The sequence below is a fragment of the Stegodyphus dumicola genome, chromosome 6 (genome assembly GCF_044657685.1).
Source record: "Stegodyphus dumicola isolate Sdum_Otavi_A_Nest chromosome 6, ASM4465768v1".
Lineage (NCBI taxonomy): Eukaryota > Metazoa > Arthropoda > Arachnida > Araneae > Eresidae > Stegodyphus > Stegodyphus dumicola.
This window is the reverse complement of record NC_140773.1, coordinates 188678185-188697862: the sequence shown is the minus strand read 5'-3', so window position 1 is coordinate 188697862 and position 19678 is coordinate 188678185.

Here is a 19678-nt window from a genome sequence, read left to right as displayed (position 1 = left end):
AGTTATTTTGATTTTAAAATAAAATAAGTAGTTCAAGGGTAATGTAGCACATGTTTGGTGGTATTTTCAATGTTAAATAGGTTTATCATACCTCCAGAAACAAATTTTCTGTAAACTAGGTAATAATAATTCATAATAAAGATATTCAGGAAAATAGTTTTAACACTGAGGCTGGAAAAAATCAGCAGATTTAAAATCTAAACTTTTCACATGATCTCCGAAAAGTTAAATTTGATGAACTATTAATGTACTTTAATGTGTTAAAAAGCAAAGTTCGCGGAGATACGCAAGAAATAAATACACTGACTCCTGTAACTTTTCTGTAATTTAAATTCCTGCATCTGAGAACAGATTTGGAAAGCCGTTAATTGTTTTTCCTTGGATAAAGCAGCTTTCATTATTAAGTTTGTAGTTAGCTCTAGGCATACCTCTACAAATACTCATACAAAACACATTTTTATAACTCTAACGAATACTTAACCAATTGGAAATACCAACGAAGACCACAAGGAAAAACTGACTTTGTGTAAAGAAATCTCTGAAAGGCAGTTTCCGACAAACTGTCTATCACATTTTTAAATATATTGCAGGTGGAAGCACATGTGTAAGAATACTATTTCAGGATTTAAAATTTATAAACACCGTTTTCCCCACAATCATCTTATATGCAAATGGGAGTGAAATAATTCAGCATAAAAATGAAATGCGGTGTCCGATTAAAACAAGTGGGGGATTATAAATCGTTACTACCTAAATTTGGCATCTAGGCCTTCTCCTTTCCCAGTCAACCTTTAGTTTTGTTTGTTTAGTGAGATTACAGTAAAGCGCGCTATGGCTATCTGCTTAAACGAAAAGATGCCTTCCTGGAGGACTTTCGAAGGGAAACTGGCTAGTATACACATTACATATGAACAGAATCACGAAAACAACCATGCAGCACGTCCGCTCATCTGTATTAGAACCCATGTCGGAACTCACAGTGTTCAGCGGGCTAAGTGGAGACACAATATGAGACATTTTCACCTTCCCAGTGAGTGCTTTTGTGGTGTAAATTGTAGCACATCCGGCTAGCAATGGAATTTTGGTGAGGACATAGCTGATTATTCAGGTTTCCGACTTTTAATAGTCTAATTCAGTGCTCCGCAACCTTTTCTCACCTGCGACGCACAAAAAATATTTCTGGAATTTCGTGGCACACCAAAGAGTTCCGAGTTATCAAGGAAGTGCCGAAAAAATTCAAATGCTGACACACTTACAATCACACACACAACCACACAACAGTGAAATATATAAAAACATTTAAAATAGACATTATTAAGGAAAAAAATTTGTCATTGTGTATTAAATACATGATAAAAAATTGCAAAATGTCAAATACATGTATTTGTTTGCGGCACACCTATATCCTACTCATGGCACACCAGTGTGCCGCGGCACACCGGTTGCGGAGCACTGGTCTAATTGAATCTGCAGAAATATTTCGATTTCGCGGGTATTAGCATGGATTCCTCTTCCTCGGGAGTAAATGGAATTTTCTCAAGTTTGCTTAACCACTTTTTTATCAGCGGACGAAAAGAGATTTATGTCAAGCTGCCTTACAAATTGTCAGTTTTATTTAAAATGTACGGAAACCTAAAATTATCTTTTCGCCAAATTTTTATTCTTTATGCATTAGAAGTAAATATACTGTCTTCAGTATATGAGTACATCGATGACTAGTAGAGTAGTACATCGATGACTACTCCAGTAGTCATCGATGTAACCTGATGACTACTGGAGTCATCAGGTTACATCGATGCAGGAACATGAAAACTATATATAATACCTTCGCCGAGATTCGAACACCGGTCTTTCTGATTCCCAGCCGAGCGTGCTATCCAGCTAGACCATGGAGGCACGCCGAAAGAGGGTAAAAATACTTTGTAATGCAATAAAACAGAGTTTACCTGTAAAAAAGGAAAATCATATTGATATGCCATGCACGTCAAATTCTTCCTACGAGTATAATGGCAGATTATCTTTTTCCCATCGCTAGAATATGTAGGGACAGACAATTGCTTTTCTTGTATTCGACAAGGTACAGGGTGGAAAATTTCTCCCCTTGTTAATTCATCAAGTAATAAGAAAAAAACTCTGAGCTATTGTAAACATAAAATCGTATTCAGGACGAAATAAAATTGTTCTATTTATAAGAGGACGAAATAAAATCCTCTTACAAATAACTGGGTTACTACTGCATTCTAAAGAAAAAGTTAATTTATATGTCTTAAAAATGCAGTTAGTTATTTTTTTCCCATTGGCAGGCGCTAGTCTTTATGGACGTTGGCCGCCACTAAGGCTGAAGGCGGTGGTCACTTTATTATGGGGACGCCAGATAGGTGAGCCACCGCTGCCTCCTATGAAGGAACATATGATTTACATCCATGCCTTCTTCGGGATTCGAGCCTGGGCCCTTCGTTACGGCGTATGAATGATAGAGTCATTAACCACTTCACCGTCTAGGCGACAAGTACAATTAATTCAATACATTAAAATATATCTCACGAAATTATCTAATAATGTAAAAAGCCATAAGGAAGCAGTGTAAGAAATTTGAGTTAATACATTTTATTTTTAAATATTTTTCTGTGGTGGTCACAGAAAATAAAAAGACGTTTTCTGTATGAAAGCTAGAGAATTGCGATTAAAAGCAAATTATATATTCATCCAAATTAAAAGAACTCATGAAAGTACGATGTGAAATTCATGATAAATGTAAATAATGAAATGAAGTAACAAATTTGTAATTAAAATCAATCCAAATAAGAAACCCAATCAAAACAGTAAATAAATTCCCCAATGATGACCTGAAAACATGATTTCGAATTTAAGTGCATAATTCATTGAGATTCTTCATATTATTATTCAATACACTCAAGCAAAGTGAATGCGATAATTTAAAGTAGTAGTTTCTAATTCACAACGAGCAATTAATTAATTAATCATCAAGACCTTTTTTACTTGGACGAAATTGTGACTCACTATGATTTTAAATAATATATTAAATATGGCGGAATCTGAATCTCGGCGGAGTTAACGTAAAATTCAATCAAGAGTCTCTAATTCGGTGTATCACGCATCGTTACGATCGAAATTAGACACGAAACTTGGTAACTGCTCCTCATTTCGGAAAGGAAATATCTGTCAACTTCAGTTGAGTTCATCGGTCTGCACCGTGATTAACTTTTCTCTTTTCCGTGAGATTAGAAGCCCAACTAGTTGGAAGATTTCCCTCCTCTAACAAGATGTGGCAGTTCCTGGTAAAATTGCCAGTTTTCTTGAAAGCTTTTGGAATTATCAAACCAAAAGGGTCAAGCTGCTCCTGGATGGGAAGGCCGAGTAAACACTTCCGAGTGAGCACAATGTTGTTACAAGACTTAGCTGTGTTAAGTGCTGTTAAGAAGACGAATTGAAAGCTGTTTACCTCGAAGCTTAGGGGCACTAATTGCTGTAACAAAATATCGGAACACTTGAGAGAGAAAATGTACAGGGCTTTTCCTAAGGATCTTCAAAATGAAGTTTTTAACCTGTAGCATAATTATTTTTACTATTCTCTCTTGCATATTAAATCGGATTTTTAAAAGCTTTAGTGAAGATTTTGAAACATTTTTATATTGAAATCATTTTAATATAATTTTTATATAAAAAAGAGCTTCGCTGAATAGTTTATAAGCAACGGAAAGAAACTACGGTTGAGGATAATCAATACAAATACATTGTGTACAAAACTGGCAAAAATTTATTATGCGTAATAATTTTTTTTGCCTTTAAAAGCATATTAAAAAGACAAATATTTTATTTAAATTAGTCACTTAGGAGTTCACTTTAATATTTTTCATTAATTTTTTCTGCTTTAGCAATGATTTTTTAAACCTCTTCTTCTCATCTTCACATTTGTTTGTTCGTAACTTGTAACCAACAACGGATTGACTTCTTGTACATTTCTTGCTTATTTTTGTGGAAACCTACACTTAATAAAAAAACGCCAGAACTTATGTGCCAACCCATAAACTTACTAAGATTAGAAAATGTAAGTAACTCAATATTGTCTCAATTTACCCTCTCACGCATAAAAATATTGCATTCAATTTACCGGATTTTCCATTGCAGGAAATCTGAGGAAAGAAAAATAAATGTACAAATAATTACATAAAAACATAAAATTTTTTCTTTTGCTGATTGAAAAAAATTTGCTTTTGATTTGAGCTGAATGGAAAATAATCTGTCATTATACATAGTTATACATAGTTTTTCAAGAAAGACTGATCTATGCTTTCCTTTCATAAATATTGATTCTATTCATAATGTTATCAAATGTCCACCACGCCATAAGATAGCTTCCTCGTAAAGCGGGTTTAAGAGTTGCCAGAAAATGGCAAGGGAAGACAGGGAAATCGCCTATTTGGTGACAAAATCGGCGATTTGCCATAGACGAATGGAGAACATTCTGAATGCTTACCGGTTTGGCCCAGAATGTTCTCGAAGGCAGGTCAAAAGCTATATAAACCCTGCCTACACTCGAAGTATAGTCTAGTGTCAAGGTGTCTCGTAAGTGTACCACGAGTTGGTGTATCGAGAGTGTGAAGAGTCTCGAGAGTACGACCGAACCGAGTCGGGAGATGTACTCTAGTGCTTTGCCTTGAAGCTTTCTTCACCGTTATAACCTGATAGCGTGAAAGCTGTGTTGCTGATTGCTTCAGCGTGTTTGTCGTAGTTTTTCGACGGTTGTAAACGTGTTTTTGGAATTGTGCTGAGTAAATCTGGCTAATAAGTTGTGTTATCATTCTTCAATTGCTGTCGTTAATCTCTCCAAATCCACGAACCCGTAGAAACGCAACAATATATATGTATACTTTTAGGTATGAAACTGCTTAAAATGAGGGAGTCAATGAATACAATACTGGGAATGGCAGGGAAAACACAAAATTTGCAGCTTGATAAGGCAAAAATTCCAATTAGTAAAATGTTTCTTATGGATTTAGTAAATAAGTATAGGGAGTTACATACACTGCATCAAGCGATGGGAAAATACTCGATAAAGAATTAATTTTATTTGTACCACAGAATACTTTTAATCATTGTGACTTACCCTATGAAAATATAATTTTTTTTTACATGTGGGGATTTTTAAATTTTTTTTTGTAAAATTGTAATTTTTTTTCTTATTATTAAAGTGTAATGAATTTTTACAAGTTGAAATTGTACTAGCATCACATAAAAATATAAATGTTGCATTTACAGTACTATTCCAATCGTAATGACAAAATTATTTCACTAATATTAGCTATCTCATGTTTAAGCAACTTTGTTCTAGGATTTATGTTTAAAATAATATATATATATATAATAAAAAATATAAAAAAACCTTCATCTCTTTGGATAACATGTACAATGAAATGAAAACATTTAAAAACATTTGTATTTTTGCATTCTGTGTGTATAATTAAAGTATAAAAAAAAATTTTAATGAGTAGCTAACATATGGCGAAATTTGTTTGTATTGGAATCCATATTTTGTGTAGCATAATATAAGCAAGCATAATTTTGTTATCTCTGCTGAACACATTTTGCTATTGGAAATTTTTTTGTTTAAAATAACCTGGGTTTAGTAGTTGATACTGTAAAAGTCCAAAATTTGGATGTTTAACGTTCACACAGTCGCTTGGTATTACGTCCGAAATATTTGCTAAATATCGTTATTTCTCGTTTAACGGGCAAATGTCGACATTCACCATGTACAGATAGTTAAATCAAAAATCAATCAGAGGAAAGGACAAAACAATGTAGGCGTAAAAAAGAGAAGTTTTAATTAAATGCCGTAAGTTAGAAGATGAGTGGCATAAGGTCCTAGATTGAAGTCTATATAGTTCGACCGTCTCAAGCGCAACCCTGGTTGGCATTCTGCTAAAACACATAGACTCGTCCAAAAGAGGCGGTACTACTTGCGGCGACGTAAAAAGTCTCTTCTCCGAAAAGCGATATACTGGAGGGAAAGAAAATCTTCATCTTTCCAGTCTACTTTGAGAATAATTCGGTCCGAATGGCGCATGCGTGTATGCGCTCATACTTGAAGTTGTTTACATAGTTAACAGTATCCGTGTTGATTGTCTTTGTATGGACATTATAGAATTTAGTGTTGAAAGATTTTAAGTTTTCTATTTTTAGGTGCTTGTACAAATCCTCCTCTCCAATAAACCAGTAAGCCCCGTGATTTTAAGCAGGAAATTGCTTTGGAATATTTATAATTTAAGTCAGTTTTTGAAGCTGTGCACCAGGCTGGAGAAACATTGGTCAGTACAGAACAAAGGTATAAATTCCTGTTTTCTTTGCAAGATCCAAACTTGATGAAGTGTCAACCATGTTATTTAGTTGACACGAAACTCCTGTTGCACGTGGGTACTGAGATGTGCGGGTACTACGGTGAAATTGAATTTTACTCCTAAATACGTTGCACTGGTGATTTTAGGAGCATTTTCGTTAAAAAATATGAATTCTTGTCAACATTTTTCCTGCGATGACGGTCAACGAGCAAAAGGTGAGATTTTGAAGCATTAATGCTCATTCTCCATTTGAAAAATTGGAGGAAAGACGAATGATTTTATGCGGAAACAATGGGTGGAACAAAGTATTAACAGAGCGCCGCCCATGGAGGAAAATAGTAAAGAAATATTAAAAACTAAGATGCAAGATACGTAGATCTTTGAAATTAATAGAGTTTTAATCAAAGTCTACCCCAAAATAAAGTTGCATTTTTGTCTAATATTATATTTTGCAATGGCATGTTTCTTTTCCATTCGATTATTAATTGTTTTTCATTTTAAGCGCGACTTTTGGAATCAGAGCTCCAAAATCTTTTATTAGCAATGTTTTCCTCTTTTCTTTTAGCAATGAAAAAAAGTATTTTAGGTAAACCAACTTTAAGCAAGATTTTGATTACAAGTGGAATTGCAGCATGAAACGGGTTCACTTAGTTGTTTATTAGCTGCATTAATAGTTTAAAACAACACAGAAGAATTAAAACTTAAGTCAAAACAATGAATCACAAATAACCTAGGGTAAATAATGCTTGATGAGAACTCTAATTGGAAGGGAGAAATGAAAGGAATTTTGCATGCGAGAAAGTGGGGAAGCATTGATCTTATCACAATGAACATTGTTTTTGCTTGCGGTGCTTTAAGTAGGAAAATATCCAATTTGTCGCCACTTTAACAGAACATAATTTTCACAGAGCGTAAAATTAAGGCATGCCCTCAAGAGTAGAACGTGTTGACAATAGTGTGCCCCAACGTTTAAAGACGAAGAAAATCGACTTCTGTGGCGATGAGGGACGCCGTAATTTGGTTTAGCTTGTTAGATACATCAGAAGTAGGCACTTGAAGACAACGGTTTGATATCTTATATTTGGTTTCCTTTGTCTGTATGAGATATAATGATGTGTTTAGCGAACGTTGCTCCAGGCTAAACTCAAATTGCTTCTTAGTAGATTTTGGATTTTCTCGTGCAGTGTGGAAGAATTTGAGCGCAGTTCTAATAATAAAACCGTAATGTGTCTAAAACAGAGAGAAGTAAATCCTCGTGGGTTCCTACTTAGAATTCATAAGCGTTTCCCCTTGATAAACACTTCGTTTAGTTTGTGTGGAGTATATTTAATTATCGCAAAGAAAAGGGTATTCTTTAATACCTAATAACATTATTCGAATGCTGCAATGTTATCATAAACTAGTTGAAGACTTCAAATGTTTGCAGAAACGACTTTATAAAGTTTGCTTCCAAAGCAGTTTAGCCTAAATTCATTTTTATACATGTTCTAAGCAATAAACGTTTACTAATTTATCGTGGAATTAACGGTTAAAGAAGTAATAAATATTTTAAATATTTTATAGTGTTTAAGGCCATCCTAATTTTGCAAACATTAGTCATTTTAGAATGAAATATTTCGCAAAAAGTATAATTTTGCGAATTTTAATCCAGCTCTAAATATTCTACAACTCTAATTAGATTATATAAAAAAAAACATTTTGCTTTATATTTCTTTAATTTATAAAAACATTTCTGTTAAACACGACAGATGAATTAATATAATGCATGTGGGGTGTATAAAGATTGCATAAATTACAAATTTAATCAAGTAAAATATACTTGTGACAGTTAATTCTAAATGGATTGATGAATTAACAGCACAATGATTAATATTTGAGACACAACTTCTAATTGAATTAGATGAACATGGGCAGCATGTTTAAGTTTGATGCACTGAGTCGATTTCAAGTTAAATTGATAATCAGATATAGTTTTAAACCGATTGTTTTATTACAGATTTAATACCGTGATAGAAACGATTTCATTACTTTTTTGAAACAAAACAATACCCATGCAAATAGATTTTTTACTTCCGTATGTGCATTTATATTCGAGGCATGAACAACCTTTGTTCAGAATAAATAGAATAATAACATTGATTAATTTTTAAAAACTATTTTTATAAATTAAAAAAATAAGCGAATTAAATTGTATCAAATCAAACAAAAAATGGTTCTGTTCTGTTATCGGTGCCTTATACAGAAATGCATGTATGTATATATGTCCTTATATGTGTATGCACACACGTACATGTTATACATGTGTAGAACCCATACATACATTTATGAATCCGGTCCCAATAACAGAAGAGTACCCAAAATATATATTTAAGAAATTTATTAATTAATTTAAGATATAAGTTATTTCTCTCGCCTTCTTAGCGAGCCTTCGTGGTGTAGTGGTCTGCACACTCATCATCTCGTAATTGAGGTCCGCGGTTCGATTCCCGGCGAACGTGTTGCATATTGTTCATCTTGCCTGCTTCCGAAAAATCCTAACTCTCTTCCGAAAAATCCTAACTTGTCTCTGCAAAGAAATTGGCCACATTGATCATGTACACTGCGGGAAAAAACAAACTAAGATAATAATAATAAAAAAGTCTGAAATAAAATTTAAAAAGAAATTTGAAAATTTAAATAAAAATAAAAATCTGAAAAATATCTATCTGATAATATAAATATGTATCTGACATCTAAATAAATATCTGAAAATCTTCATAACAATAAAAATTTGAAAAGTTTTAGATTTTAAATTATCTCCATAGGCTTAACATTTTGTGTTTTACCTTTGTTTATTAAATATCACGTTCTTCGCACTCATCATGCATTAACAAAGTGTGTAAACCACAATTGGCATTATTATTGCTTATAACAAATAGGCCAAATTTCAAAACGCGCCAATATGTAAATTCACGTATATCTTAGGAAATTTTGAATAAAAAACTGCAATTTTAGGTGTGTTTAGAAATACATCTACTTTAAGATGATGGTAAAAATGTAATAAGTTATAATTCAAATGTTTCTCGAAAAATATTTACAAAATTTTAAAAATTTTAAAAATTTAGTACAAATTTTAAAAATAAATCATAAAAAATATGCGAATTATATTTGGATTAAATCTAAGTTTCGAATTCTGGAAAAAGGAGTCAAGTAAGTTTAATAAAAAAAATGAGATATTAGTAAATACTATATACCAAATTCAATTAACAATGAGAAGCTAAAATTTGGAAAGCTAAATTTTTTAAAACTACTCGTGCGATTTTTAAAAAAACTTGGCAGGTTGGAATAATTTGAGTCGTAGAATCGAAATATGGAAGAAAATTGGCATGTCAATTAGAAAAAGTCAGATTTTGTATCAAATACCTATTTTACAACAATGCTATATGTAAATCTAATACATATCCTAAGTCGCGCTTTCGAGACAGGAAAAACGCAAGCTGAGTTTCGTGAAATGGCCCGTTAGAACGGGTGATATAGAACAGCTCCTTTTTTTTTCCGCAGGGTTCGATAAGAAAAGTATGTATCATAAAATATCCTTGCTTAATGAATTAAAATAAGTTTCTTTTTATTTTTATACTAACTTAACTAGACTCGTCTTATATCAAATTTACAAAAGCTTTTCAAATTAAATAGGAAATTCTAAATAATAAAACGGACTTTGAGGTTTTATTTTCGGTTAAAGAATAATAGAATCATAATTTGGAAAGAAAAAAATATTTTAAAACAAGCTTTTCTTACGATGAAGTCACTGAAAACAATTTCTTTTCATTGTAAAATGTCAATTTTAATATTTTTCCATTATGATAATTCTGATTAATTTCCTTACGGACTTTGATATATAACAAAAAATATATTCTAAATGTTTTACAGATATTAATTTTCCATAAAAACCTGAATTTAATAAAATAAGGTGCACTTTACAAAATAATAAATGTTTAACTTATAAAATAGTTTTGTGATAAAGTCGTTATAAACGTCGCTAAATATTCTTTCCTACTCGTAGGAAAGAATATATTTGCATGCCAATATTATATCTAACATGTAGATAATTTAATCACGTTTCAGCGTACTTCCTTGTACTGAGACAAATTTCAATTCAGCAACAAAACAGCCGATTGATTCCATTCTTGTAATCGCATTTGCTCAGTTTATGTCTCAACATCTCTCATAAGATATTCGTTACATAATTTCAAACTATTATTATTTTTATTATTTTTACAATCAGCTTTAAACAGAAAATAGTCGTACAATGATTTTCTTGTTATTCAGCGATTTATACATGTTGATTATTTATTGAAATCTTTTAGTAACTGTTATTTACTTTTTCCTCCTGTTAAAATGTATACTTCATTAGATCCTCTTTCTACTTCATTGTGTGAAGTAAAGGACGTATTGCAATAGCGAAAGTTTTCGGATGTCATACTTCAACGAAAATATCCATTTTGACCGCTCTTGAATCTATTGAGATGCTTTTTTTTGCATGACATCTATGCGTACAGACAGAATAAAAGACTATTTTTTTCCAAAACTGATTGTAAAATGAATTTAACATGGATTTAGAAGGGATTCTTTTGTTACGTACATACGCACCTATGTATCTTGCATAACTCAAAAACCATTAGCCGTAGAATGTTGAAATTTTGTACATGGCACTGCTATAATATCTAATTGTGCACTTCCCCTTTCTGTTGCAATCGGCAGCACCAAGCCTGTATGCGTGTCTGTATATATATTTACACTTACTCTCTTAACCGGCTCGGTGAGCTTCTGTTTTTATGCTTATATGTTGGAAAATTGTCTATTTTTCGTTTTAAAATTTATTGAATTATGTTATTCTTAGGTTGTGGTTAAGGTTTTTATGCCTTTGGTTAACCTGCATGCAATAGTTGTAGAATTGTCAGCAGTTTAAAAGTTCAAGAGACGGTAAGTTAAACGATGCCGCCATATGCTTACATTTGAAACTCATATCAAAATAGCAAATTAAGATATTTCGTACAACAACTTCAGTGTCTTTTTGCTCAGGGAGGCCAAAAGTTTACTTTCAGTTTTGTGTATGGAAAATTTTGCCTTCTTGTTCGTTGGCCGAATTGCTTGTTTTTGCCTACGAACTCTAATTTTAATTGTTTATAGCTTTTCTTAACTGTATTTGGTGTTCTAGGTTCTATATTACACAATTTTAATGAGGATAATTTGAGTTTTCCTATATTTTCATCTTGTCGCAAAGTGATAACTGAATTAAGTGAATGAGAACTGTATCTCTAATGAAATTCGACGAAATAAGTTTAAATGAAGTGCAGCAAAAAGTGTATAATTTAATAGGCTGTGCAAGAATGTCATGCTGTGTCCACATCAGATATTTTCCGAATGTTACAGTGTTTCGATGAATACCAGGTATTGCATACACCCTCTCATAATTACGGTAGCACCTAAATTAAACAGTCTTTATGGAACGTTATCATTAGTTAAGCAAATAATTTGATAATCTTCGAAAGTATATAAAACAGTTTTTGCTGCTTGTAAATCAGTTTAAAAAATAAATGTTATTCATAAATATTTATTAGACATTATCTGTTTGATAAAATCGTTATTCTTTTACCTTTAATATTGTTTATTGTTATTTAAAATTTTGTTTCTGCGCAAATTCGCCAAGCGCTCTTTGAAGCCTACATTCGAGAGTTTTTATTTATTAGCAGTTCTTTTATTTATCTTATTTTCTAAAGGAACTAATAAGCTGTTTCTGAGCATAGTACACTTGGACTGATAATCCACATTCTGAAACTGAATTTTTTCTGAACATTGAAAATTTGTTTCTTCAGTGTATATTTTATTAGGGATAAAATTCGGTATTGCTCCAATTGGCAGTCTACCGAATTTCGTTAGTTAGTTAGTTAATCAGTTTTATACTAGATGGTAAACCTGTTTTTCAGACTATTTTGCTTGTAAAAGCAATGTTTAGGCTTATTGTTTCTTTTACATGCAATTTTTCCGTTGAATTTGCGAAGGAGTTTTAAAATACTGTCTTCGAATCTTTGTTATACCAGTTTACTGTCAAAGAGAAATTTAGTTTTTTCACTTTTACATTACAAAGATTTGAAACAAGCAGCAAATGAAATGACTATTATCTTAAGCTTCAACAGTGTTTAATTTGTCTTTCTTTCTTTAACACTCTGCTGACAGCAAATTGTTTGAAAATAAGTTTTGAAACAACTAAATACAATTGTGTAAAATAAAGGGTGGGTGTATTTTGTCTTACTTCTTACCTGTTTTATTCATTATGTGCGCGAAATTCTTGATATAATCTATATCCATAATATTTAGGGGCCCACGTTTAGTTATATTATTATCGAGTAATTCATTGAAATATTTAAACCAGCTAATCTAATTTAAAAAAAAATACTCTTTTATTCGCACACTGAAAGTTTTCTTATACACAGCATAAAAGGCAGCAAAAGAAATAAATATTTTGCAAAATGTAAAAAATTATTAGTATTAAATAATAATAAACCTGATCATGCAAATTTGAGTAAAATGGCGGAAGAAAACATTTGTAAAAACAGAAATTTTAGTGGCGTCACTTATCGAACCGTAAAGTAACTACACAGTTAAGTAAGATAGATCGCCTATTGGGAGAATACCTAAAATTCTTGACGAAAATATCTATTAAAGCGGACGTTGGTTACTGCATGATAGAATAAGATGCAGTCTACTGTATTACATATTCCAATGTAGGTTTATTAAAAGTCGTACAATTTCTGTCTATCTTAACTGTGGAACACATAACCATTATTGTCACAGATTTGAAATTTTACTTTTTGGAAGCAGGCAAGATGAAAAATATGCAACGCCTTCCCCGGGAATCGAACCGCGGACCTCTCACACTCGCTGAGCGTGCAGACCACTACACTACGAAGGCTCATTAAGGAGGTGGGAGAAATACCTTATAAGTTAGCCGCGCATTTCATGATGACATTGAAACGGCTTTCAAGAGAATGAATGACCTTGAAATAAATTTTAAAAGAACTATTCATCAAGTTCCACATATGAGAATGCAGAAGTTTGATCAATCTTACATTGTTTGGTTAATAGTACTGTATGAGTATAACTTTAACGTTTATTGGGATAAGGTAGGAAAAGAAACATCGTTTCGATGTGATATTCATTTTTATACTGCAGTGAACTTAAACTAAATGATATAGAGACATTTAGAACATCTAGAAATCTGTACTTGTTTATTCTATTGATGTGAAATAAAATTCTCTCTAGGTTATCTGACAGAAAGTAGCAAAACTAAATATTTTCAATTCAGTAAATGTATTAAATGATTAGAGAGTGCAAAATTTAATTTATATTTTACACAACGAAACGTTGTTTAAAGTCTACAGAAAAATTTTATTCCTATAATAAAATCAACTTCAAGAGACAAACGTCTCAAAAGATATAAAGATTTTCCCTTCCTTTTAAAACCATTGCAAACGTAAGATTAAACTTTCGCATAATTTCAACTATCAAAAGTGAATGTAGTTTATATACTGCAGAAGATATGATATGTTGCAGAAATTTCGTTTATCATAATGGTATTATAACAGTATCAAAACAAATAATCGTTAGATAGAAGCAAGTCGGTAAAAATATTTGATATGCATATACTATACATAAATGAAGCGATATGTAGTAGATTTCATTTTCAGCCACCTGTCAGTTAACCATTCTTTTACAGAATTTATTTAGTTTACTCTCGAAAATGAAAATGAAATTAAGTTATCGTTTATTGCATTGGTAAAATAACTGAAATCTTGCAACGTTATCAATATTTCTAATCAAACGTACTGCAGCAAATGTCCTGTAATTGAATTTTTGGTACTGCGTAAACTGTTTTCTTTCTTCTAGACTATTTCTTCTAGACGTTAAAATCTTAATACTTTCAGATTTTTTTATTTAATTCGTCATACTTTTACTGAAGAATATGATCCAAGATTTGATTCATTTTATAGACTAAATAATCTCCAAACTGTAATATTACAAATGGGAGTACTATAAACTAAGTAAGAACTTCTGGCTAAGTAGCCAGAAGCAGTATAAAACTAAACTATAATGAATTTCCTTTTCAATAGGCATGGGCTGCATATTGCTGAAAGTAGAGATTTCCCAACGAAACAATGCTAAACTTTGTATAGCACAGAAATTAGGTATGTATGTAATTTGGTGAAATTGGATTGTGATGTAAAATTCAAAATAGATTTACGTTTTTCGGTCGAAAAATAAACAATTAGCAAAAGAACTTCAAGCCATGCAGGAAGACGGATAATATAATACATAGTACAATAAAAGAAAATACATACAATAACAGTTCTTGGTCTTTAACTACTTTATACAGGAAACAGTCCTTTAAGGAATATTCATGTAAATAGGTTTTTTTCTAAAGTCTGCTTGATCCAGTAATGAAGTTGATTGTTCTTCAGAAATCTTTTGAGTGACACTGCCAGTGGAACTTAACATAACAAGGAAATGACTTAAAGCATCTGTATGTTTCATCAGATGTCCAGAGCGGTATTTTATCTTGTAATCAAAGTCTTTAAGGTAGAAAGCCCATCGAGCAATTCTAGGCGTTATATCATTTTTAGACATTTTTTTTTTCAAAAGCAGAACAATCTGTAAAAATGTCAAATTTTGTTCCAGCTAAATAATGTTTAAATATTTTAAGATATTCATTGATGGCTAGGATTCCTAATTCAAAGGTGGAATATTTCTCTTATTATGGGGTAGTTTTCTTGCTCACAGTAAAAATTCGGTGGAAGAAACTATCAGTACTTTGGTGCATCCATAATTGTATTTATTCGCGTCGCTATGAAGTTGAAGCGGTAAACCTGTTGGTAAAGGTGTAGAACACTATCACTGGAAACAGCTTCTTTCAGATTTGAGAAAGATGCTGTTGAGTGGGACTAAAATCAAAGTGAGTGGATTCTTGTACTAAGTCACTGAAAAGTTTTGCGACTGTGGCATAATCCTTATTGAATTTTCGAAAGTACCCAGTTAATCCAAGAAAACTTTGAATCCGGTTAGCTCTTTTCGGTTCAGGAAATGAGTGTGCAGCGCGTTTTTTGGATAGTGAAGGTCGAATGGTTCAGTAATACGTATAGCCATTATCTTCGGTAACATAGCATAGAAATTCAATTTCTTTCTGTAGGAAGTTTCACTTTTAAAAGTTTATTTCTAGACAATAGTCTGAGGCAAGTTAAAGGACTCGTCGTAATTTTTGAATTCCTATATGGAATTCTTCGTTCTTAGATGTAATGATTGTATCATCCATATGAATTATAACAGTCTGATTACTAATGAGAGGTCTGAATATTGTGTTCAGAAATCTTTGTAAATTGCTAGAAGAGTTGCACCGTCCAAAGGAAAATTTAAGGAATTCATACTGACCTTCGTGATTACAAAGGAAATTTATTTGGTGCACTGGACATCCACTGAAACACGAAAAAAGCTGTTTCTTAAGTCGTTTTCTTAAGTCGTTCTCCCGATGTGTAACTCGAAAACAAACAAGTTTCCGTCAGAAACTCCTTTACGAAGTCATCCCTCATTTTAGATAGATAGTAGTAGTGGCTTTGTTATATTCAAATAACCTAACCTAACCTTTTATCATGAATAGTTCCATCGTATGAGAAATGGAGTGCACATGATCTTTATAAAATGCAAATGCCTAGAAACAATGGATTGCTTTTGCTTCGTTTCTCCGCAAATCTGGTAAATGCAAGATAAAAAATGCAGTAAAGTTTAATACGAGATGGACAAATGTTGTCCCAAGACCTTTTTAAGAGAAAAAGGATAACCACAAAAATGAATCAAAGCAGCTATATACTGGCTCTAATACGTCAAAATTAACATTAAAATTAAAAAAGAAAAAGGATGAAGATGAAGCTATTCCCACATACTCTTAGTGGAGATAAATCAAAACACTGACAAAATACAAAATAAAAGAAATAAAAATTCCATTCATTCAGAAAATGACAGAAACGCAGGGTGGTATTATTGACGGTACATTGGCAGGCGTCGGATAATATCCAAATCCGCCCACTACAGGTCGAGTGGTAAAAGCCGCTGAACATTGGTAGTACGGTCCGAGGTTCGAGTACCGGCGAACAGGCTGGCTGCATGGACTTTTTCGTGGTTTTCCCCATGTGTAATGTAGATACGAGCCAGTTTCCCTTAGAAAGTCCTCCACAGGCATCCCTCCCTTGCCGTGAAGTGCCTAAAGGCACAAGAAGTATTAAATAACAATGAATAATTAATAAATACCAAAGCAAAGCACCATTAACATAATGCTGAAATATTAAAACTCGAAGAGATTGGTAAAAATGCTACAGCTTACAAAAATAAATTTTTCATGCAGTAAAATTTCAGTCTAAATCTTTACTAGCTGGTGGTGAATTAGCTATTGCTTCCTTTAAGTATGGACAGCGTCAAAGATGTGTCGTATGGGTATACCTGAAAGTTAAGTCGTATGATAATACCTTATAAACTTGCTCCAGATTTCCCTTCTAAATCCGTCGCGCTTGCTTTTTCTTAATTAACGAATATTATGAAAGAATTAAACATCATTTGCACGTATAATAATGACATTGATATTTTATAGCAACATGATTTTAATGTAATACTTTAATTATCAGTATGTACAGAAATGCAATTTCTACTTTATGAAAATCTTACAGTTTTTTTTTCTTCTCTGCCTTTCGCAAAGTTCGTACTCCTCTCTCATCGAGGTTGCGTCAGATTCTCTCCAGTAACTTTGAAGAACACTACAAGAAACAAAAAAAAAAAAAAATATATTCCGGCACTTGAAAAAATGAAGAGGACTGAACAACGTTAGAGCATCAACATCATTATTTTCTAGCCAGCTTGAAAGTTTCTAATTAGCTTAATCAAAATTAATAGTCTCCTCGGTCATTAACTGAGTTGTTCCCGAAAACAATGTTATATAAAGTAGCAAAAAAAGTGAAGTGCTTGAAGCACCAGTTCGAATTTTTGCGAATTCAAATTGCGAGGACTATCATGTTGAGTTTCATGGTTAAATATATTTATCCTCGAAAGCTGTTACTAAGTGCTTCACTTTCCCTGTCCTTTAATTTTTATTTGACTGAATGATTTCAGGCGATGAATGCTTTTGTATTTTATAAAGTTATTTAACTGCCCTACACCTTTTAATTAAACTATATCTATTACACTTATAATTTCTACATTTTTATACTTATAGCAAAATTAGGCAGAAGTGTTGCGCTTAGACACAGCATTAAAAAAATATGCACATTTTAAAGCAGCATTATAAGAAGGATATACACGGCACAGAGTCTTTTCGTACATTTTTTATATGACCTTACTTTTCTATAATAAAAATCGTCTGCATGAAATGTCTTTTTTAACTGCAACTATATTTTGGAAAGTATAAATTATCGTTTGCTACTTGATAGTTTTGTTTTTATGCGAAATGGCGCTTTTAATGAGGCAATGGATGGAAGACTATGTTTGTTCTCTTTCGGAAAAAAAATTCTCGTAGCTAGTTATTAATAATCGCTGTGGAAGCCACGGCTTTTCAAAGTTTAAAGCTACAATAGGTGACATTGTGAACAATATTAAAATGTCAAAATTGGACTTCATGTAAAAAAATTGTTACAAATACCTATCCAAAGAAAAGACGTAATGATTTGAATGTTGTAAGGTTTATCTTAAGTTTTAAACAGTTAAATTTTAGTTAAAGCCACTTTCTTGTCGCTTCTAATTTCAGCTTACAAATTTCCTGCCAGAACGTGTTTCCAGAATCACGATTTAATCCAAATGAAGGAGGTGAAAGTATTTAATGTTGAAGTTCTACTGACTTCTTTATCCTTGTCCTTTTCAGGACAAAAATAAAGACTCTCGTGTGGTACACCACTGAAATAAGCGAAGACCTAAGAGCTAAGACTTCGTTAGAGAGCCAGAGATTCTGACCAGCGCGCGTTCGCCTTTTAGGGGACACTCTCTCTAAGCTATTTCTATGCTCGGCCGTATTTCAGGCCCTTGATAGCTTCGCCGTTTAGTAAGCGTTGATGGGCCAACACCTGTAGAATTGTGATAGATTCGGCTGTATCTCTTTAGTTAAGTACGGTTAAAATTTATTTCTTAGCATTCTTGAGTTCAAGCCCAAGTAGAGACTTTTCTGTACGTTCTGAGAGAGGACCGACTGTGAACTTTATTTGAGCAATAAAGGGTAATTAACCCAATGTGAGTTTAGGTTTCTATCTTTCCGAACTAAGAGATTATTCGCTTACCAGTTAGTTCTTAAGGTTCCACACATTTAGCTGTAAATTATACGTTTGAACATTACAAGGTAAAATGCTTAATGTTAAAGGAAAATCTGCCGCTCAGTTTCAACTGTAAACAAAGTGATTAATGCTGATTTAAATCGTAAAATGGCGAAAAAAGCCTATTGTGTATCGTTTTTCTCCACGATATACCGCCAAACGCAGAACGCGTTGCGGAATTTTTTTTTTTTTTTTGAGAAACATTTATCCGAACAAAAATGGAAAAGTGTTGTCACAATTGATAAATTTTGGGTGTATTTAAATTACTGCAATGAAAAGTGATCCATTTATTATCAAAGGAGAGAAAAATAAATTAAAACGTGGTTTAAAGAATCTAAAACCTTTTTTCAAAGAGATTTATGATTGTTGCTAGTTTTTCATATAACGGAAAATTGAAAATAAAGAAAAGGAATAAAAGTGTTTAGATCAACTCCACATATTATCTGGAGCATATTTTTAAGTTTTAAATGTAAAATACTTTTCTTTACCCACAGTGCCATCAATCAGTAGAACTTCACAATCAAAATCACTAGTAATCAAAATCACTAGTAATTTCCTGAAGAAAATGGAACAAGAAACGGCTATCAAAGCCATACCCTTCACTTATTATCCCTACTAAATCTCCTGATGTTAAACCCTGGATTTTTGCGCTTTTGAATTTTTAAAATGCGGACTGCCAAAACATCGACCTACAGCCATTTTTGGATCGGGAAGCTGTTCAAACCTCTTCCGATACTACAAAAGGATTTACTGTCTTGGGGAAATTACTGTGTAGAAAAATAGTTGGAATAAGTTTTATCAAAAAGAACATTTAAAACTAAAAAATGTAATTAACATATTTCTATAAATGCAATGAAAATCGTGTAAAAAATGTGTGAAGAGCCTCTGTAGAACATTTGTGTTGAATTCAAATATCCATTACAATTTTAGTTACGTCAATAAAGG